General features: G+C 44.5%; 1 long non-coding RNA gene across 1 annotated transcript; it reads left to right on the plus strand.

The window, feature by feature from the left end:
- Positions 1-16,258: 16,258 nt before the first annotated feature.
- LOC131274858 (uncharacterized) lies at positions 16,259-17,516 on the plus strand. Its single transcript, XR_009182182.2, has 3 exons — positions 16,259-16,815; positions 16,996-17,125; positions 17,335-17,516. It is a non-coding gene; the product is annotated as an uncharacterized lncRNA (long non-coding RNA).
- The last annotated feature ends 1,287 nt before the right edge of the window (positions 17,517-18,803 follow it).

Raw genomic sequence — 18,803 nt, forward strand, 5'->3', positions numbered from 1 at the left:
AAGCTAGGGTACACAGAGAGGCTGCGAAGAGAGAGCGCAAGGCCTGACCAGTCCTCACCCCATGTCATTCCAGTTGCCTCAGCCCAGGTTCCAGGCAAGCTGAGCAAAGAACCTTTGGGAAACCCCAGCTCCAGTTGCCCATCCCTCTGACTACAACTGCATGAGGGGCCCTAAGGGAAGACCCCCCAGCTGAGCCAAATCAACCTGATTTGAGCTGATTTAGGAGTAATCATCATCTCATGCCACTACGTTTTGGGAAGGTTTATTACATAGCAATAGGCAACCAGGACAATCTTGCTACAGGAAGAGTTGTTGTCGGACCAGCAGCATCACATCCCCTGGGACATTGTTATAAATTTGGATTCTCAGGTCCCACTCAGAATCAGCATCTGCTTTATAACGTGATCCTTAAGTCGTTCATTTGCACATCACATTTTGAGCAGCTCTGCTCTAGAGAATGTGATCAGAAAAAAAAGCAACTGGAATGTATTGAAGTTAGGTCTGTGGGAAGCCCCAGAAAAGTTGGGATGACTGAGCTATGCTTCACTAAATGTATCATTTCCTTCAATTTCTTCAGCGTTCCTCAAACACTGCAGGCACTTGCCTATGCACTTGCTTCTCAGAACACTCTTCGCCTAGATATACACATGGCTTGCTTCCTCACTTTCATCAAGTCTTCGTTCAGAATTAAAATGCTCAGTCTGACTTCCCCTATTTCAAATTAATTAGAACATGGTCAGTGCTCAATAAATGTAGGCTAGCATTAACTTCATTATTTTTTTGGGTGCTGTTGGTGCTGCACTGGATGGTAGGTTTTTAAAAATTGGAACATAATTCCCATGTCAAAAAATTCATATTAAAGTGGTGTTTTGTATATTCGCAAGGTTGTGCAACCCTCACCCCATCCAATTCTAGAATGTTTTTATCACCATAAATAGGAATCCCATAACTGCTAGCATTCACTTCCCATTCCTCCCTACCGCCTCCCCCCAACCCCCTGGCAACCCTCAATCTATGCTCTGTTTCTATGGATCGCCTAGTCTGGGTGTTTCAGATAAATGGAACAATACAATATTGTATAGTGCCTGGCTTCTTTTGCTCATCATAATAGTTCAAAATCAATGTTCATTCAATAGCATACAAAGCTTTACTCCTATGTGCTCAGTTCCACCCCTCATTTTTGCTGTTACTGTAACAAATTACATCCTTATACATTTTGTGCCATCAACAGAGATTTATAATTATTGTTTTATGAGGTTGTATTTTAAATCAGAAAGGAAAAAAGGTAACTTACAAAGGTACATGTATACTGTCTTTTCGTATTTACCAATGTAGTTATCTCTACTCTTCTTTATTTCTTCATGTGGATTAGAGTTACTGTCCAGTGTCCTTTAAATCCGGCCTAAAAGATTCCCAATAGTAGTTTGTGTAGGTCAGGCCTCTAGTGATTATCTCGGTTTTCTTTTTCTGGGAATGTCTTAGTTAGAATTCATATTTGACAGTTTTGTTTTTCTTTTAGTATATCATTCCACTGTCTTCTGGCCATCATAGCTTCTTATGAGAAGTTAGCTGTTAACCTTACTGAAGATTTCTTTTATGTGATGAGTCATTCCTCTCTTGTTGCTCTCAAGATTCTCTTTCTTTCTCTTTTGACAGTTTTATTGTGATGTGTTTAAGTGTGGATCTCTTTGTGTTCATCCTGCTCAGAATTCTTTGAGCTTCTGAGATATGTTGATTAATGTTTTTCATCAAATTTGGGGAGTTTTCAGCCATGATTTCTTCAAATATTCTTTCTTCCTTTTAACTATCTTGTCCCATTCTGGGACACCCCTTAGTGGTATGCTTGATGGTGTCTTGTGGGTCCCAGAAGCTCTGTTCATTTTTCCTCATTCTTTTTTTCTTTGTATTGCTCTAGCCAGATAATCTCAATTGATCTATCTTTAAGTGCATTGATTCTTTCTTCTACCTGCTCAGATCTGCTGTTGAGCCCCTCAAGTGCATTTTGTTTCAGTTATTGAACTTTTCAACTCCATGATTTCTGTTTGGTTCCTTCATACAATTTCTGTCTCTTTATTGATACTTTCTACTTGATGAGGCATCATCCTCCTACTTTCCTTTAGTTTTTAGACATGATTTCCTATAGCTTTTTTAATATATTTAAAAGAGATGATTTGAAGTCTTTGTCTAGTAAGTGCACTATCTGGGCTTCCTTAGGTATAGTTCCTATTGATTGCTGATTGCTTCCCACCCCCCCTCCATATATGGGCCATACACTCTTGTTTCTTTGCATGTTTTATAATTTTTTTTGTTGAAACCTGGAAATTTCCAATGATGTAATGTGGCAAGCTCTGGAAATCATATTCTTCTCCCCCTCCCTCAGAATTTGTAGTTGCTAATTCTTGTTTGTTTAGGAATTTTTCTGAGCTATTTCTGTAAATTCTATAATTTTGTAATGTGTGGTCACTGAGATCTACTCAATTATCTCAGTAACCAGCTAATGGTTTGACAGATATTTCTTATATTCCTGGAACCAGAATGTCCCTGAGTCTTTGCTGAGGGACTCTGTGTGTTGGTGCAAGGCTTTTATGCACAGTCAGGGTGAGTACAACTTGGCCTTAACCTTCACTTCCTACTCTGTATAGTCTCAAGGTCACGAGTCTCAAGGTCACAGACGAAAGCTTAGGACCTTCTCAGGTCTTTCCTGAGCACATGCACAGCCCTGGCTTTTAATTGGCATCCTAGATATCCAGGAATATGTCCAAACTTTTCAAAGCCTCTATGGACATCCAATTCCTCAGATTTTCCTTTTACACTTTTTTGGTTTGTTTACTGTTTTCCCCAAATGTTATCCATCGCCTCAGACAGTTGTCATGTTAAAACATTTTATAAATGCCCCCAGGCAAGAGGGTTTTTGCACTGAGCACCATTGAGTGAGGTCAAATAAAAGTAAGCCTTTTGAGTGAGTTCTTCTGTAGAACCTCCTTTTCAAAGAGCTCCAACTCCTTTCTGCTCCCTCCATTACTGATAATATGGATTGTTATTTTTCAAGGCTACTTCTGAGTGGGAGAGTGAGAATTAGGGCAAATTAGAATACCACGAAGTTCCATATTCTTATTGAGATTCAGCTATTTTTCTTGACTAAATACTTCCCATCTTATTGTAAGCCTTTGATTTAATTTCCAGATTTCTGAAAAGGTTGAATCTGATCATTTTTACCAGTTTTTTTTTTCACCTTTTGGAAGAACAAACTTTTGGAAGCCATTAGTCCACCAGTTTCACTAATGTCATCTCCGGATGACAGGTTTTTGAACCAATAAGACAGGTGCGCAAGGAATTCTCTGCCAATGGCCAAAGGGAAATGTTCCTTTGTTATATACTCTACATAAAAGTATATAACCCTAGTTCTACTGAAAACTAGGCTAAAGAGACATTAATAGTATTGCTGGGAAACGGACTTGGCCCAGTGGTTAGGGCGTCTGTCTACCACATGGGAGGTCTGTGGTTCAAACCCCGGGCTTCCTTGACCCGTGTGGAGCTGGCCCACGCGCAGTGCTGATGCACGCAAGGAGTGCCCCCGTAAGGAGAGCTACCCAGCGCGAAACAAAGTGCAGCTTGCCTAAGAATGGCTCCACCCACACGGAGAGCTGACACAACAAGATGACAAGATGACTCAACAAAAAAAGACACAGATTCCCGTGTCACTGACAACAACAGAAGCGGACAAAGAAACAAGACACAGCAAATAGACACAAAGAACAGACAACTGGGGTGGGGGAGGGGAGGGGAGAGAAATAAATAAATCTTTAAAAAAAAAAAAAGTATTGCTAACGATGCCATTGAGTCCTTTCTTCCACAAACATTAATTGAATGCCTAGCATGTCAAGAACAGGGCTATGTACTGGGGATACAGAGAGCAATGTGGCCCATTTGCTTCCCTCAATGAGTCCACAGTTTATTTGGTAGGTGAAACATCAGAACACATCACTATATAATAAGTACAATAATTGAACTGATCATGGGTTTATAGATACACAAAGGGGTACCTAACTTAGTCTGGAGAAATTAGAAGTGGCTACTTAGAGAAATAATGCCTGAATTGCATTTTTTTTAGGGTGAAAGAGCAGAGATGACAAATGTAAAAAACAGTGCTGTGTGTCAGGAATTACAAACACTGTTGCTTGTATATCATATAAGACAAGAAGTGGTGAGAACTGAGACTAACTTTTTAGGTTTTCTGGTACAAAAGGAGGTCCTGTTTTCTGTGTTTGGGAGCTTGGATTTTAATTTGTAAGCAGTGAGATGCCATTAAAGAGTTTTAAGGAAGGAAATAAGTCTTAGGGGTGTGCTAGTCCGCCGAAGGGCTACTGATGCAAAGTACCAGAAATCTGTTGGCTTTTATAAAAGGTATTTATTTGAAGTTAAAAGCTTACAGTTACAAGGTCATAAAAAGCCCAACTCAAGGTCGCTTTCTCGCCTGTCAGCGGCCAGGTGTTGGAGCAGGTGCCGCTGACCTCTGGCTGGCCTGGGCCTTCCCCTCCAGGCTTCCTCTCTTCTCTGAAGCCCAGTCTCTCGAGGCTTCATGCTGAATTAAGTCAAGTCCTTGTTCTCTTGGCATAGGGCTTGTTTCTTTCGGGGCCTCCTACGTCAGCCTTGGCTCTCTTCCCAAGGTCAGCTTAAGCTATCAGGCAAAATGGTCCATCTCTCCCCTGGGCTTTAGCTGTCTGTGCCTTCTCCTTTCTGTCACAAGCAGGATCAAAAATGACACAGTTCTCTCTTCCCATATGTGTGTCTGTCTGTGTGAGTGTTCCTTTATATCAAACCCTGCAATGTGGCAGATACTCAACCAGAGGCATGTCCTACTGACATGGTCAAATCAAACATGCCCTGAAAGCAATCTTAACAGCTAAACAAAGGCCCCCCTCAACTGAATTTAATACAATCAAAGGGCATCACACCCAGAAGAGTAGATTCATTTACAAACACAATCTTTCTCTTTTTTGGGATTCATAAAAAAATCTCAAACTGCCACACTGGGGCTAGATTCCTTCCACATTATAACCAAGTTTCTAAAATCCACGATTTTTTTTTTTTTTTTTTTAGTTTTTTTAGTTCATGTTTTTTATTAATCCACACACAATTACTTGTCTTCTGGTTTTTGAAGCAGTAAGTCAGATAACACTTGCCACTGTGTGTCTGTTGAAGTGGCTGGCCATAAAAACTCCCATACCACATTCATCTGAAAGGTACCACATTCATCCTGATGAAGGCAACTAATTTTGCCATTCTTGTCCACCTTAGAGTAGTTCAGGGAAGCCAGCTTAACCTTCTGTAGCAGTTTGATACGGTTATGAATTCCAAAAATAGATACTGGGTTATGTTTGTAATCTGGTCTGTACTTGGGCATGGTTATGTTATGATTAGGGCTTTGATTGGGCCACATCATTGGGGCATTAGGGCACTTCTGGGCAGGCTGCGCTTTTTTCATGTGGGGCAGCTCTCCTTGCTGGGTGCACTCCTTGCCTGTGGGGCACCCCTGAGTGGGGGCGCCCCTGTGTGGCACAGCACTCCTTGTGCACAGCAGCACTGCACGTGGGTCAGCTCACCACACGAGTCAGGAGGCCCTTGATATTGAACCCTGGACCCTCCAATATGGTAAGCAAATGCTCTATCAGTTGAGCCACATCCAGTTCCCTGATACTGGAGTCTTGATGGTGGTGTTTGATGCTGAAGTGTTAAGCTGGAGCCCCAGGAAGTCAGCACGCTAAGGGAAGAGAAGCCAGCCCTGGGAAGAGAGGACCTGAGCCAGGAGAACACAGAGGAATAGAACTGGCTCCTTAGACACAGCAGAAACCCTAGGGAGAGAGAGTTGTTCGCCTGATAGTCTACAGCTGACCTTGTGGAGAGAGGCAAAGCCTAGAGAGCCTCAGAGTCTACAGCTGATGTTGTGGAGAAAATGGAGGAGCTGAGCCTGGAGGAACCCAGGAAGCCTGAACCCTCGCAGACGTCAGCAGCCATCTTGCTCCAACACGTGGAAATAGACTTTGGTGAGGGAAGTCACTTATGCTTTATGTCCTGGTATCTGTAAGCTCCTACCCCAAATAAATACCCTTTATAAAAACCAACCAATTTCTGGTACTTTGCATCAGCACCCCTTTGGCTGAGTAATACACCTTCTTTCTCTTAGGCTTATTCTTCTTGGGAGTAGTATAAGACTTCTTCCTTTTCTTAGCACCACCACGAAGTCTCAACACAAGATAGAGTGGACTCCTTTTGAATGTTCTAGTCAGACAAGATACGTCCATCTTCCAGTTGTTTGCCAGCAAAGATCAATCTCTGCTGATCAGGAGGAATTTATTCCTTATCCTGGCTCTTGGCTTTCACATCTTCTATGGTATCCAAGGGTTCAACCTCAAGAGTGGTGGTCTTTCCTGTCAGGGTTTTTATGAAAATCTGCATCTTGGTGGTGGTTCCACCACAGTGGCAATCAGAAAGCCACAGTTTTTAATAGTTGTTACTGCTTTCATTAGAAGGCCACATTGAAAATAATTTGGTTCTTTTATGTTCTATTATTTGAACTCTTCTTTGAAATCCATTATTTTATTTTTTTAGAGGTTTATTTATTTCTCCCCATGCCCTCATCGTTTTGCATTTTTACTGTGTCTGTTTATTGTGTGCTTGTATTCTTTTTTTTTTTTTAGGAGGCACCAGGAACCAAACCTCTGACCTCCCATGTGGGAGGGAGGAACCTAATTGCTTGAGCCTCTTCTGCTCCCTGCTTTGTTGTGTCTCTCATTATGGTTTCCTCTGTGGTTCTCTTGTTGCATCATCTTGTTGCGTTGGCTCGCCATGCCAGCTCATCGCATCAGCTCACTATCTGCTCATCTTCTTTAGGAGGTACCAGGAGCCAAACATGGACCTCCTGTGTGGTAGGTGGGAGCTTAATTGCTTGAGCCACATCCACTTCCCTCCATTATTTTCTAAGATCTGATTATTGTTACCAAAAATGAAAGAGACCTCAGCCTTCTAAAAATGCATATACTGTATTCTTTATCAGATTCATCCCAGAATTTTATGTATATGTACATACTTCGAAGTTTGTTTTGTTTTTAATTTTAATTTAGGTTATTTTTTTTAGATCTTTGTGTCCAGTGTCCAGGTGTCTCGAAATTTGTAAGTTGGGAGACATGTTGTTATTTATTTATTTATTTTTAAGCAGTACCAGGGATCAAATCCAGGATCTCATATATGCAAGGCAGGTGCTCAACCACTGAGCTGCACCCATTCTGGGAGGCATGTTTAGAGGACTTTGGGGCTGCTGCCCAACAACTCATTGGCTTGGGCCACTGACCCCATCCCTAACTCCAGATATGGACCTTATTTTTTGCAAGCCAATCAGGATAATTCTTTACCTATTACCATGATAATTAGTTCAGGAAACTCGGAACAAAGTGAATTATCATGCCGCATTGCTCTGGTCACTTCAGACCCCTGGCAGAAACCAACAACACACTCAAGGGGCTCAACTGTAGTGATTTAATAGTTTACAAAGGTGGGGCAGGGTTAGAGCAACTGACAAGGATGATGGAGCACCAAGCAGAATTACCATCTGTACTCGGCAGGGTTTTCTAGGAAAGCAGAACTGACAAGAGGTATCTGTGAATAGTATGAGATTTTACAAAACCATCTTGTGCAACCATGGGGATGTACAAGTCCAAATTCCACAGGGCAGGCTGCAAAGAAGGCTCTGATGCAGGTCCCTGATGGGTTCTCAGGAGATGCTGGCTATATGAGGTAGAGATGGAAATTCTCTCTCTGAATGCTGAAATCACTTCCCCTTTTAAGTCCTTCAGCTGATTGGATGAGGCATCACTCATTGCTGACGACGGTCTCCTCAGCTTGCTGTAGATGTGAGCAGCCATCTATGCAATCAATTCACGGATGATTAAAGTCCTCGAAATGCCCTTGTATTACAATTAGCCCAAAACAAAACAAAAACAAAAACAATTAGCCCAGTGCTTGCTTGACCGAACAACTGGGCACCATTACCTGGCCAAGTTGACACATTAGTCTAATTATCACACCATCCCTAAGCCTGAAGGGGAGGTGATATTACTCAAAACCAGCAAGAGCTAGAGTCATGGAAGCAGGTCCCTTTGACAGGAGTTGTGGTTTTTAAGGAACACCAGTGACGGGAAGCAGATGTGGCTCAGGTGACTGGGCTCCCACCTACCATATGGGAGGTCGCTGGTTTAGATCCCAGTGCCTCCTAAAGAAGACAGGGACACAACTGGCATGATGGGCAGATGGGGCAAGCTGATACAAAAAAAGAGACACGAGAAGAGAAAAGCATGATGAGAGACACAGTAAAGCAGGGAGCAGAGTTTCCCAGTGCCTCCTAAAGAAGACAGTGAACTGATATGATAGGCAAGAGCAGCAAGCTGACATCAACAAGCTGACACAACAAGAGATGTGGGAAGGAAAAGCAGAATGAGAGACACAACAAAGCAGGGAGTGGAGGTGGCTCAGGCAATTAGGCACCTTCTTCCCACATCAGAGGTCCCATGTTTGGCTCCCGGTGCCTCCTAAAAAAGTAAGGAAGACAAACAGACACAGCAAGTGAAAAACAACAAGGGGGTAGGGAGAAATAAATAAATAAAATAAATTTTTTTTAAGAAAAGGAACACCAGTGAGTTGAGGTTGAGTGGAAGAAATAAATTGATCTCTCACCTCTCCTCCTCCACTCTGCCAGGGCCTCCTGATGACTGAACCCAATCAGAAGCCCCAGACAAGGGAGCCCAGGTGACATGGTCCGTGGTGACCAGCCTCCCAGGATGCAGAGCAATGCAAAGAAGGACAGAAAAAGACTGTGATGGTGTGATTTGGTAGATGTTAAACGGAGAATACATGGCTCCCAGATTGTGATAGGGAGTGGGCTCCTCAGTGCTCAGGACTCTTGTCCATGACTGTGGGACATATCTTCTTCTCCACTCTGGTTGAATGAGGAAGTGTTGCCCTGGTTAATGATGAAAGTCCTGGAAGAAGCCAGTCTGTGGAAGAAGCTGACCCATAAAGAAGGGCAGAACTGACACAATAGCAGTGTCTGATCGAATGCTTCCTGAAGCCTACTTCATCCTGAACCAGTAAATCCCCTCTCTTGTTAGTGTATTTGTCAGCCAAAAGGAGTGCTGAGGCAAAGTACCATGACTCTGTTGACTTTTATAAAGGGTATTTATTTGGAGTAGAAGCTTACAGTCACAAGACCACAATGAGTAAGTTACTCGCCTCACCAAAGTCTGTTGCCATGTGTTGGAGCAAGATGGCTGCCAGTCTCTGCAAGGGTTCAGCCTTCCTCTTCCTGTTAAGGCTCCGTGGTCCCAGCTTCTTCCAATCTCAGCTGTAGGCTGGCATAAAGCTCATCTCTCTTCCCAGTGCTCATCTCTTTCCGGGCTCAGCTCTACTACTCTCTTCACAAGGCCTGCTGTAAACTATCAGGTGAATGGCTTGGCTTTCTCCCCAGGGCTCCAGCATCAAAACTAAGCTCTTTCTCCTCTGCCATGTTGTTTTCTAGGTGAGTGTCTGCCCACCAAAGTGGTGTGGATTCAACATCCGACTGAATCAAAGACCTAATCTTAATTTAATCAATTGAAAGTGAAACCTCTGAATTTAATGCAATCAAAGAGTTTCACATCCAAAGGCACCAGTTTACAACTTAATCAATATCTCTTTTTGGAATTCATCAATAATATCAAACTGCCACAGTTAAGTTTCTGTTGCCTGAGCCTGACCATATCCTGCCCTCTGTGTCCATTCGCTGTGCATTCTTCCTTGTCTGCTTGTCTCCCTTTGTTGTGTCATCTTGCTGCGCCAGCTCTCCGCGGGTGTGGGCCGTCAGCTCTCCATGGGCACAGGCTGTCAGCTCTCTGTGGGCGCGGGCCAGCTTGCTTTCACAAGGAGGCCCTGGGACGTGAACCCAGGGCCTGCCATATGGTAGATGGGAGCCCAATTGATTGAACCACATCCGCTTCCCTCTATGAGCTCTTTTGTTTGAGTCTTTGTTTGCTATGGCAGTTTGAAAACTGCCTGAGACCTGCATGAGCGTAACCTCCAGAATGACCTCCTGACTCACTCTTAAATCTCTTAACCATAAAAATTCAGTTTTATTTAATATTTCCCCTTTTTGGTCCAGGTGTTTTTCTAAATGCATTGCTGATTTTTTTTTTAAAGATTTATTTTATATTTCTCTCCCCTTCTGTGCCCCGCCCCCCAGTTGTCTGCTATCTGTGTCCATTTGCTGTGTGTTCTTCTGTGTCCGCTTGTATTCTTGTCAGTGGGACCCGGAATCTGTGTCTCTTTTCTGTTGTGTCATTTTGCTGCGTCAGCTCTCTGTGTGTACAGTGCCATTCTGGGCAGGCTGCACTTTTTTTCGCACTGGGTGGCTCTCCTTATGGGTTGCACTCCTTGTGCATGGGGCTCCCCTATGTGGGAGACACCCCTGTGTAGCATGGTACTCTTTGTGCGCATCAGCACTGCACATGGGTCAGCTCATCACATGGGTCAGGAGGCCCTGGCTTTGAACCTTGGACCTCCCATGTGGTAGGCAGACACCCTACCCATTGGGCCAAATCCACGTCCCTGCATTGCTGATTAATGCTTGGTAATAACCCCTTGGTGCCAGAGAGGGTCATTCCTTGGAATCATGTCCCACATCAGGGGGAAGGTAGGGAGTTTATTTGCAGAGTTTGGCTTAGAGCTAGAGGCCACATTTGAGTAACAAGGAGGTTTTCAGGAGGTATCTATTAGGCATTAATTATAATTAGACTTATTTCATTATTATATAGGAAAAAAAGTTCATAAGTGAAAGCATTAAGATCGAGGGCTAGGAAGTAGATGTGGCTCAAGTGATTGGGCTCCCATCTATCATATGGGAGGTCCATGGTTTGATTTCTGGGGCCTCCTGGTGAAAGCAAGCTGGCCTGCGTGGTGAGCTTGCCCAAGCAGAGTAGTGGCCCATGCACAAGTGCTGGCCCATGTAGGAGTGCTGACCCACGTAGCAGGCAGGCCTGAGCAGATAGCTAGCACAGCAAGATGATATGACAAAAAGAGACAGAGGAGAGACAATAAGAGATGCAGCAGACCAGGGAGCTGAGCTTGTGCAAGAGATTAAGCACCTCTTTCTCACTCCAAAAGGTCCCAGGATTGGTTCCCAGTGTAGCCTAAAGAGAAGACAAGCAGACACAGAAGAATGTGTAGCACATGGACACAGAGAGCAGACAACGGGGCAGGGTGGGAGAGATTAAAAATAGAAAACATTAAAGGCTTGGATTGTTGGCCTCTTTTCTTTCATTAGATAAGGCTTATATTTTCCAGAACTTTTTGCCATCTTATTTGAGAAACTAGCAGAGCTTCCCCAGGAGGGAAGTTTAATACCAGAATATTCTTTTAAATGTTTCTTTATGTATTTCTTAGGATTTAGTTTCATCTGTGAGTAACAGAGACATGGATAACGATGGTGTAGTCAGCTGAATAATGTCCCCCAAAGAGATCAAGAGCTAATCCCTGGAATCTTTAAATATTACCTTGTTTGGGAAAAGCATCTTTGCAAATGTGATTCAGTTAAGAATTTTGAGAGCAGGAGATGGTTTTGGATTACCCAGATGGGCCCCAAATGCAATCACACATATCCTTACAGAGAGGAGGGCAAAGAGAGATTAGACACACTTCATGTGACCTTGAAGCCAGAGATTGGAGTGAGGTGGCCACACGCCAAGGAAGGCCAACAGCCACTGGGAGCTGGGAGAGGCCAGGAACGAATTCTTCCCTAGAGTCTCCAGAGGAAGCATGTCCCTGCTGACACCTTTTTTTTTTTTAGCCTACTGATACTAATTTCAGACTTCTAGCCACCAGATACATTTCTGTTATTTTAAGGCACCAAGTTTATAGTAATTTGCCATACTAGCCACAGAAAACTAACACAAGTACCTTAAACAAGATAGAAAGAAAAAAAAAAGACTGCCTTTCTTGCACAGAACAATCTGAATGAGGACAGTTGAGGCTGCCATGGTGTCTCCACAGACAACTAGAATTCAGACTGACCTAGCTTTCTGCTCTGCCGTCCCCAGGGTGTGGGTGTGGTCCTGTCCGCATGGTCTGAGATGGCGTTCCAGCATAACATCCCGTTTCTTAAGCAACAGGATAGAATGAAAGGAAAAGGAAGGACAAAAGGCACCCGTGAGCTGTCTTTTGAAAAAGTTCCTAAAAACTGCCATGTAACACTTCTGTTTCATCCCATTAGGCAGAACTTCATCACATGGCCACCTAGCTGCAAGAGAGTCTGGGAAATGCAGTCTGTATTCCAAGTGGCCATATGACCAGCTGAAAATGAGCGGTCTGGGACAGAGAGAACACATGTTGGGGTTGGCAACTAGTCATCTCTTGTGTTATTTCCTTGTGCTGTCTTCATTTTATAATTTTAAAAATTCATGCATTATTGGTATTTTAAAAAAATCTTTGAGATGGAAAGGCAAGGGAGGCTGGAACCGTCTCTCCTGGAGAGCTGCTCCAGAATCACCCTATGGGAAGCCATTGGATGTGAAGTCAATTCTAGGTGAAAACTCTGAATAAATATCCTGGAGACCATTGCTGGCCACAGACATGATTTCACAGACTTCCTGGAGCCCCGCCCCCACCACACACGCACCCTCCATCAAAGTGCCTGGCATGCCAAAGGCAGCAGCACGTGCCAGCGCATGAGGAATGGCAGCCATCTTCCAACGAACTCTTGTTGAACACTCACTACGTGCCAGATACTGAGCCCAGCACTGGACACCATAGCAGTGAAGTAAGCAGTCAAGCCTTTTATCCTAGAGAGCTCTCAGTCCAATGGAGGGAGGCAGACTTGTACATCTGAGTTCTGCAGGTAAATGAATGTTAGCAGGTTCTTCACCCAGCACATAGTCAGGAAAGTTTTCTGGAGGACAAGAGCTCTAAGCAAGACCTGGAAAGCTGAGCTCTTCTTTGGAGGGACAAATCTTCAGGTAATGGCCAAGTAGAGGCTCCTTCCCCATCCTTGCTATGAAAAGAGCTCTCATTTCCCCAGACACTGGCCTTTCAGCTCATCCTGACCTCCCCTGCCAGCCTCTCCAGTGCCATGTCCCTCCTGCCTCTGTTGGCAGTGAGTGCTTCAGAAACACTGGACTCCTTCTGGGACCCCACAGAGGCCACAGTGCTCTGGGCTCCTGCATCATCTGCGGCTCTCCTCCAGGCTGCCAGGATGGGTCTTGCTGATGTCTCACTACTCCTAGAGCTCAGCAAGGTGCCTGGCACTGAGCAGGCGCCTGAAGACTGCAGGAGAAATGAGTTTACACACTAATCTCATGTGGACACGAGAGATCTTTTGGAGTGATGAAAATGTTCTAAAACGGGATTGTGGTGGTGGTGGTGCTACTCTGTAAATTTATTGAAAATCATTGACTTGTTAATAAAACAGGTGGTTTTTTATGATATGTAAATTATACCTCATTAAAAGTGTATTTTGTCTAACCTTCTTGAATGGTTAAATGGAAAGGACAGGCAATACTAAGTACAACTGGAACTCTCAGAATTGCTACTTCAGATTGGTTAAATTGCTTTGAAAGTCTAACAACATTGGCTAATGTTAAACAAATATATGTATCACTTATGACCTAGCAATTCCACACATGGGAATACACCCAAAGAAAATATTTATTTATAGTCATCAAAAGACATGTAAAAGTGGCACTATTCATGAGTGTCCCAAACTGGAAATTACCCAAATGCCCACCACAGTAGAATGGACCTATAAATTGTGGAAAATACAGACCAATGAAAATGAACAATCTGCAATTACACACAATGTGTGGATGCGTCTCACAAATGTAATATTGACGGAAAAAAACTAGACCAAAAAGAGCACAAATTCTATAATTCCATGTATAGATTATACAAAAAAGAAAGAGAGAGAGAAAGAAGGAAAGAAAGAAAAGGAGGGGAAGGGAGGGAGAAAGGAAGGAAGGAAGGAAGGAAGGAAGGAAGGAAGGAAGGAAGTTGAATCTGTGGTATAAGCCAGGATAGCAGTCTTCTTGGGGGAGAGGTAAGAGAGAACCTGGAATGTGGCATGAGGAGGGCTGCTGAGGTGTTAGTGATATTTTGTTTCTTGACTTGGGTGCTGGTCATGAGAGTGTGTTCAGTTTGTGAGAATTCATTGAACTGAACACTTAAGATGCACTTTTTCATAGCTATGTTCCAAACGTATGTTATACTTCATGAAAAGTGAGAAAAAGCCCTACAAAAAACCGTGAATGGAGGCTATGTTCTCGCTTCTCCATCTCCACCTAGTGGTCATTGTGTAAACTGCAACACCCAAACTAGTCGTGGCTCCTGACGCCGGCTGAGCTGAGAAGACGGTTAATTAATGCTTTCAGGAGAAGACAAAATCCAGCCAAGGCCCTTTCAGTGCCCCCCAAAAAAATCACTGTGGAGACTTACAGCATGAAAAACCTCAGAACCGACCAAGAAGACTCTAATGTCCGCTGAAGTGCTGTGGGACAAGGTCCTCGTTTCTCACAACTGCCCCAAATCCTACCCACCAGAGTCCAGTGCACTCAGATTCCTCTCACTTGCCCAATTCAGAAAGAACATTCCTGCTTCTGGGTCTCTGCCCATGCTGACTCCACTCGCAGGTCAGGACGGGCCAATCAGTGCTGACATCTCCCCTAACTCTGGAATGACTGGGTCTTGGGCAGTCATGTGATGAAGCCTGTCCAATGAGAATGAGCCTTGGGAGTTTTGCAGAGAAAGGGAGAACAAAGACTCGTGGATGTCAGACTGGAAGGAGATGGCCCTGGAAACTGTCTGCCGCCCAGCTCTGATCGGTCTGCAAATGGAAGCAACACTGAGGAAGAATAGCTAAAGGATGGAGAGAGAGAAATGGGGCCTGGTCTTGTCCTTTGATCTCTGAATCAAAAATGGCCAGAAACTATAGCCAGGACTAGTTGGTTATGTGACTTTAAACAGATATATATTTTTTTGCTTAAGGTAAGCTGTGTTTGGGCTTTTCTGTCACCTGCAGCTGAAGGAACACAACAGAGAGAATTCGGTGGCATTTGCCAGAAGTATAGACATTCAGTCTGGCAGGAGAAATGGACCCTGCAGTCAGGAGCTCAAGGGGGCTGCAGGAAACAGTGGGGATTTTCATTGTGTCTTAAAGGCAGGTAGGCTTAAATGGGCAGAATTAACTAGATTAACATAGTAAACAAAAAAAGGTGAATTCTTCCATGTTATATTTGATTACAATTTCCTAAAATGAAAACCTTCCAGTATAGAAGAGTTGGAAGCAGAGTTTGATAAACATCTGCTTTCCCATTGGCTAGACTCACCACCTGTTAGCCATATGCCTGATTTCCTTTGACTTTTTTGTTGAACCACTTCAAAATAAGTTGCAGACATCATGACTGGAAGGAAAGTGTTTGCAAATGGACTGTGAATCCCTCCTCCAACCTAAACATTTGGTTTTGTTAGTCTGACCTTTTTTTTTTAATGGATTTTTTAAAAAGAGTTATTTATTTATTTATTTCTCTCCCCTTCCCCCCCACCCCAGCTATCTGTTCTCTGTGTCTATTTGCTGTGTCTTCTTTGTCCGCTTCTCTTGTCAGCGGCACGGGAATCTGCTGTCTCTTTTTGTTGCGTCATCTTGTTGTGTCAGCTCTCCATGTATGCAGTGCCACTCCTGGGCAGGCTGCACTTTCTTTTGCGCTGGGCAGCTCTCCTCACAGGGTGCACTCCTTGCACGTGGGGCTCCCCTATGCTGGGGACACCCCTGCATGTCAGGGCCCTCCTTGCGCACATCAGCACTGCGCATGGGCCAGCTCCACACGGGTCAAGGAGGCCCGGGGTTTGAACCACAGACCTCCCATGTGGTAGACGGACGCCCTAACCACTGGGCCAAGTTCGCCACCCTGGATTTTTAATTTATTTTAAAAATATATTTAGATCACATAGTCTGACTTCTTGCAGCCTCACTCCTGCATTTAGATGGGGTTCCTGTAGGACCTCCTGGGAGCTGTTAAACTCACCCAAAGAACGGCCCTTAGCCTTTTGTCCTTGGCTGGCAGGATTGTTCCTTGTGTGTAATTTGGAGACCATGGCTACACTGAAGGATGGGAGCTAGCCACTTAGCCCTGCAGGCCCAGAGGTTTTCCTGATGTTAGTTGCATCCAGAACCTAAACCATTTTGTACAGTAAATTAAGGACACTGAAAGCTGCAGCTGAGGATACAGTTTCTCTACAATGCAGCTCCTTGTGCTTCTGGTTCCTAACCTTTCTAAGTAAATCAGGTTGTATATGGAGTTCGACTGCAAATCCTAACCAGAGATCCACCCCGTGTCTTACAGTAACCTTTCACTGCTAAATACTTGATTGTGCATCTTCTAAAATTAAGGACATCTGCCTACCCAAAACCCCACATGTGAAAGAGTTAAAAATTCGATACTAACGTCTAATATCCAGTCCATTGTCAAGTTTCTTCAGTCGGCCCCAAAATATCTTTTACAGCTGGTGTTTCAAAATAAGGATCCAATGGAAGGTTGTGCAAGGGAGGTTTTTATGGGCCAAACCACAAATTGGTCTAAATCACTTCTGTTCACATTCCATGGACCACAACACAGTAACATGAGCAACTTAACTGCAAGGAAACTGGGAAGTGTAATTTATCTTTGTGCCCAAGAGGAAACGCATATTGTTGAAACGGGCATGGTTTTTTTGCTGCAGGAGGGACAGCATGTGGAGCCTTCCATAGAGGTAAGCTTTAATGGCTATTGCTGGTCCCCTCCCTCGATAGTTTTTTTCCCTCCTAATATTTCCCCAATTTTTGTACCCTGTGGTTCCTTGACTTTCAGGGAAATCGGTGCTGCCTTTATTTTTATTTTTGTGTTCTCCCCCACCCCCACAAGGACCCTCTCATCTGCTCGTCTTCTTTAGGAGGCAACCATAACTGCACCCGGGACTTCCCATGTGGGAGGCAGGCACCCAGCTGGTGGAGCCACATCCACTCCTGGCACCACCTTTAAATACGGCTGGAAGAAGAGAAGCGCGTTCAGACCAGCAGGCAGTAAGTAGAAAGCCACTGTATGCTCCGTCGTGGATAAAGGACATGATGAAAATGATTTTTCTTTTAAGGACCCAATAAGATGCATGTGTAGAATGCCCTTTTAATCTGAGGCAAGTTACCTTGATGTCATCCAACAGACCCGCAGCTTCTCCCAGTTGAGTCAGATGACTTCCCACATGGGTTTTGTTGTTGTTGTTTTTTTCCCACAGGAGTTTGAAAAGGGAATGTGGAGATGGGAAAGGAGCATATCTCACTAGGAATTATGGGATAAAGAGATTAAGAGTGAGTACGGGAAGATGACGCAACAACATAAAGGGATTCCCAGTGCCGCTGACAAGAATACGAGTGGGCACAGAAGAACACACAGTGAATGGACACAGAGAGCAGACAACTGGGGTGGGGGGGAGGGGAGAGGAATAAATAAAATAAATCTTTAAAAAAAAAAGAGTATGGGGAAGTGGCCGTGACTCAATCAGTTGGATTCCCGTCTACTATATGGGAGGTCCTGGGTTCACATCCCAGGGCCTCCCTGTGAAGGCAGGCTCGCAAGCACTGCAGAGCGCCGACTCAGCAAGGTTACGCAACAACAACAAAAAAAGGGAGACGAGCAAAAACACAGAAGAGCGCGCAGCAAATGGACATAGAGAACGGACAGCAAGCAAGCTGCAAGGGGGGAGGGGAAATTAAATAAATAAATACAGACACAGAAGAACACAGCGAATGGACACAGAGAGCAGACAGCACACAAAAAGCCACAGGGGGAGGGATAAAAAAAAAAGAGCAAGTTAGGAAAAAGGGACTTCTGGCTCTGCCACTCAGGCAAATGACTTCCCCTCTCTCCTCTCCAGTATGTGCTGATGAGAAGCAAGGCGACAGTTGCCTGGGGTAACTTTACAGTGGCTGCCATTGGGTTTCACTCTCGGAGGAAATGGGGCAAGACTGCATTATTACTGACATGTGTGGCCACTTTCCTCTAGCCCAGGGATGTGACAGAAGTGACACCTGCCACTTCCAAGCAGAAGCTTTAGGTGTTGGTACCTGGCGAGCAAAAATTCCCTTTTTCCCTCGCGGTAAGACTGGTAGGGTCCCACCTACTGGAGACGTCTTCAGGCAGGATGGTGGAGCGCCCCCTGCTGGCCCATAGTGGACATGGAGTATGAGCTAGAATTCTTTGTTGCGGTCAGCTCTGGAGAATTAGGGCTCATTTGTTACTGCAGTAGAACCCAGCCTATCCTGACCTATAGAGAAATCTTTATTGCCTTCCACAGTGGTGGCTCCCTAGATAGGACAGGTCTTCTGAGGGCAGCTCTGGGCAGCTTCCTGAGGCTGAGCTGAAACCGGGCTTCCCTGCCACCCCTACCTCAGCTCCAGCCTCAGTGGGGACCAGGGTGGGGTGCCACTGCTCCCTGCCATGGGCCGGGGGACAGCCCCGTGGATCCTGACCCCGAGCCTTCCCTTCTGCAGCGCGCCACATCCCTGGCTTCCGGGAAGGATACCCCCCTTTGGCACCAAGTCCAGGCCTTATGCATGTGTCAAGGTCCTTCATTTACAGTTGAGATCTACACAAACTTTACTGGAGCCAACATTTTTTAAAAAAGCACCTGCTGCAAAATCAAATCAGTAAATGTTCAGTTAAATGTCCAATGTAACACAATGTTTTATTTAGTCATTGTTAAAT

The sequence above is a fragment of the Dasypus novemcinctus genome, chromosome 21, assembly GCF_030445035.2.
Source record: "Dasypus novemcinctus isolate mDasNov1 chromosome 21, mDasNov1.1.hap2, whole genome shotgun sequence".
Classification (NCBI taxonomy): domain Eukaryota; kingdom Metazoa; phylum Chordata; class Mammalia; order Cingulata; family Dasypodidae; genus Dasypus; species Dasypus novemcinctus.